We start from the raw sequence: 4,234 nt of genomic DNA, 5'->3' as shown, positions 1-4,234 counted from the left end.
CCTCCCTCGAGGTGGAAGGGGGGGGGTTGGAGCGTTTCTACACTGTAGGGGCCTGCCTGTACACTTTTGGGGCCTGCCTTGGAGGGGTTGGGAACTGCTTGTACACCTTTGGGGCCTGCGTCTGCGCGGGGCGGGGCGGGGGGGGGGGGTTGGAGCTGGTTTTAACCTTTCGGGCTTGCATCTGGAGGGGGTTGGGGCCTGCCTTTGGGGGGGTGGTTGTGAGCTGCTTGTATACTGTAGGGGCCTGCTTGTACACCTTTGGGGCCTGCATCTTGGGGGGGGTGGGAGCTGCTTGTACACTGTTAGGGCCTGCCTTGGGGGAGGGGTTGGGGCATGTGCCTTGGGGGCATGGGGTTGGGAGCTGCTTCTACGCTGTAGGGGTCTGGGTCTTGGGGGGTTGGGGCTGTTTGTACACCTTTGGGGCGTGCCTCTGGGGAGGATGGGGAGTTGCTTGTACACCTTTGGGGCCTGTGTCTGGGGGGGGGTTGGGGCCTGTGCCGGGGGGGTTGGGAGCTGCTTGTACGCTCTAGGGTCCTCTGGCAGGCTTTGGGGCCTCCCTTTGAGGGGGGCAGTTGGGAGCTGGTTGTACACCTTTGGGGCCTGAGTCTGGGGTGTGGGGGCTGGGGCTGAGGCCTGGGGCCTGGGGCATGCATCTGGGTGGTGGTGGGGGGGGGTCCAGTTCATGGGGGGGGGGGGTTGGGAGCTGCTTGTGGACAGTTGGGGTCTGCATCCGGGTGTGGCTGGGGCCTCCTTGTAGACTTCTGCAGCCTGTGTCTGGTGTTTGGGGGCTTTTCTGTAGTGTTTGGGGATTGCATTTTGGCTTTGGGATGTGTCTAGAGCTTCTGGGGCCTAGCTGTAGTGCTTGGGGCCTGCGTCTGGGGCTTTTCTGTAGCATTTTGGTAGCGTGTTTGTGATTTGGGGTCTGTATCCAGGGTTTTGCCTTTTTTGTAGTTTCCAGCTTTGTGTCTGTTTCTTTGTTGGTTGCCTGGGGTTTGGGGTTTGGATCATTAGTCAGTGTCATTAGCGTCGGGGGGTTGATATGAAGGGTTAGGGTTGTGGTTAGAGTTGTTAGGGTTAAAGAGAATAAGGATTTTAGGGTAAGGGGATCAAGGTTGTGGGAATAAAAATGTTTTTGCACAGAGTTACATCGTTTAGAGGGAGGGAAGGTGGTATTGATATATGCTTGCAGTGATAAGAAAGCTTAACAGACAACCTTGTAAAATGCAGACAACCAGAATCCTTAGAGCAATTGGGTGGAAATCACGGTGTAAGAAACATTACCACCTCAAAGAGGAAAACAGTCAAGAAAAAAATAAAATTGACTAGTAACAGGCCAGCAGCTCTGTATTTTCTGTGAAGCACTGGATAGATTGTGAACATGGATTACCCAGTCAATGGGGAAACTGGGGAGGGTCCTGGTCACCGAGAGGAAAAAAAAAATTATATAAACTGTGTTATGGAACTAGTAGGTGGCTTGTGGGACGCCTGCCATTGCAATCGTGAATAAAAATGCTACCTCACTGAGATACTTGCCTGAGCCTATGGTATTGGTTACAGAGTGTTTCTAATAAGGTGTTAGGGTTTTAAGGTTTCAGGGCTAAGGCACTAGGGTTGGGTTTCAGGGTTAGGGTTTCCAGGGTTTAGGGTTAGGATTTTAAGGTTGTTAGGGTTGGAGTTATAAGGGTTAGGGTTTGGGGGTTAGTGTGTTAAGGTTTTAAAGTATTTTGTGGTTTTAGTGTTGATAGGGTTTTTAGGGTTAGGGTCTTAGGGTTTTAGTTATGGTCAGGTATTTAGGGTTAGGGTTTTAAGGTCTTATTTTTTTTTTTTTAAGGTTAGGGTCTCCAGCGTTAGGGCTTTGAGAATCTTTACGTTTTGGGTTAGGGTTTAGAGGGTCTTAATTTTTAGGGTTAGGGCTTTTAGGCGTAGGTCTAGTGTGGTAAATTTTATCGGGTTAGGACTGTAAGAGTTTTTAGGGTTAGGGTTTCTAGGGTTTGTTGGGGTAGGGGTTAGGGTTAGATCCGTGGTTGCCATAGGCTTAGGGGTCAAGGTTCTTAGGGGTTAGGCCTAATATTAGGGCGGAAGGCCAAAATAAGAGGGTGGGAGCCCCCCCCAAATTTGAAGGGTTGAAGCCCCAAGTTAGGGGAAGGAACGTCAAAATTGTGGGGTCCCCCAAAATTGGGCGGAAGAACTTTTAATATTAGGGGGGAACCCAAAAAAGGAGGGTGGGGGACTCTACAATCGGTTGTGTCCCCCCCAAATTAGGGGAGGAACCCCCAAAATTGGGTGGGCGAACCCCCAAATTGGGGGGAAGAAGACTTAAATGGAAGTGTGAAATTCCAGAATTGGATGTGGACCCCCCAGAACAGTCTTCAGGGGTTTAGTGTGGTAAATTTTATCGGGTTAGGGCTGCAAGGGTTTTTAGGGTTAGGGTTTCTAGGGTTTGTTGGGGTAGGGGTTAGGGTTAGATCCGTGGTTGCCATAGCATTAGGGGTCAAGGTTCTTAGGGGTTAGGCCTAATATTAGGGCGGAAGGCCAAAATAAGAGGGGGGGAGCCCCCCCCAAAATCGAAGGGTTGAAGCCCCAAGTTAGGGGAAGGAACGTCAAAATTGTGGGGTCCCCCAAAATTGGGCGGAAGAACTCTTAAATATTAGGGGGGAACCCAAAAAAGGAGGGTGGGGGACTCTACAATTGGGGGGGACCCCCAAAATTGGTCGGGTCCCCCCAAATTAGGGGAGGAACCCCCAAAATTGGGTGGGTGAACCCCCAAATTGGGGGGAAGAAGACTTAAATGGAAGTGTGAAATTCCAGAATTGAATGTGGACCCCCCCCAGACCTGGGGAGGAATCCCCAAACTTGGGGGGGACCCCCAAAATTGGGGTTAAAGCCCCAGATCCCGGGGAGCTAAGCCCCAAATTAAGGGAAGGAACCTCAAACATGTGGTGAGAACCCCAACACTGGGGGAAAGAACCTTAATATTAGGGTGGCAGGCCAAGAAAGGATGGTGGGGGCCTCCAAAATTGTGGGGGGCTTGGAATTGGGGGGAATCCCCAAAATGGAGGGGGAACCCCAAAAGTGGGGGGGGGGCGAAGCACCAAATTAGGGGAAGGAACCCCAAAATTGCGGGGAAGAACTCTGAAATGGAGAGCTGAAAACCCGAAATTGAGGGGAAACCCCCCAAAACGGCCGGAAAACCCTCCATAAACACGAAACCGATAATGTAACAGAGCAAAAAATGGCGTCCTACGGCACGCTGCGAGGCTCAATTTTCTGGGGAGTGCTGGGAAATGTAGTTCTTGGCCACCGGGTTTCCGGGAGTCCATATTGTTTTCCCAGAGCATGCCGGGAGATGTAGTTCTCGGACACTGGGCTTCCGGGAGGCCATGTTGGTTTCCCATCTTTGCTGGACTCCGGGTGCTCTGGCTTCACAGAGAAACCCCCAAACTGAAAAATGTACCTGCTAATATATTGGGCTCTAAATGTAGCCCTGGGTTAATTGAATAACAATCCCTGGGTAAGATTGAAGTGCAGGAGGGGTTGGCTACGGTTTTAAGAGCCGGTTTGCAGAAAAGGGATTTCCCGTTAAGAAATGGCATATACTGATTGTTCTCTTCCTTGCTCTGCCAAGACCTGAAGCACATCTTGGAAGCCAGGCAGAATCCATGGAGCCAATGGAGTTCTCAAGCTCGACTTCAGCTTCTTCCCAGCTACAAGAAGCAAGGACACGCCGGCTGAGTTCCACAGGCAACGCGCCCGTATCTGTAGACGAGGATTTAGAGATGCTACTTTGGGAACTCTCAGACGGCATACTGGAAGCCGAGCTCGACTTGGACCCAGGGAAGGATGAGGATGACCTCCTCCTTGAGCTTTCCAAGATGATTGATGATTGAACTGCATAGTCCTATGGTATATTGAAAAAAAAAAAAAAAAAGAAAAAAAGAAAACAACTCTTCTTCTTGTTGGATACCCTGAGGTGATCCTTTTTCTAACTGAGGCTTTGCAATGAGACTTAAAGCACAGTTGGAACTGGTAGAAATTGGCAGGATCTGCACTCAGTTGTCCTAAGTTTTCCTGCTGGTCAGAGTTAAGGTCTTGTGCATGGTTCCGTAACTATAGGTGGCTACCTTTGATATCAAGAGGACAAAGCACTTGTTTCTTTTGGCACAGAAAGATGTCCATCGGCACGCTGTGGTGGCTGTGAATTGACGTAGTGATGGAGCGATGCTCTGAAGGCTCA

General features: G+C 50.5%; 1 long non-coding RNA gene across 1 annotated transcript; it reads left to right on the top strand.

Moving 5' to 3' along the window:
• The first annotated feature begins 694 nt into the window (after positions 1-694).
• Positions 695-3,944, top strand: LOC310890492. Its single transcript, XR_014577264.1, has 2 exons — positions 695-2,047; positions 2,497-3,944. It is a non-coding gene; the product is annotated as an uncharacterized lncRNA (long non-coding RNA).
• Positions 3,945-4,234: the final 290 nt, after the last annotated feature.

Source organism: Anser anser, assembly GCF_964211835.1.
Source record: "Anser anser genome assembly, contig: HAP1_SCAFFOLD_73, whole genome shotgun sequence".
NCBI classification, from domain to species: Eukaryota; Metazoa; Chordata; class Aves; order Anseriformes; family Anatidae; genus Anser; species Anser anser.
Note: the sequence above shows the minus strand (reverse complement) of the source record. Positions and strands in the feature narration are given on the sequence as shown.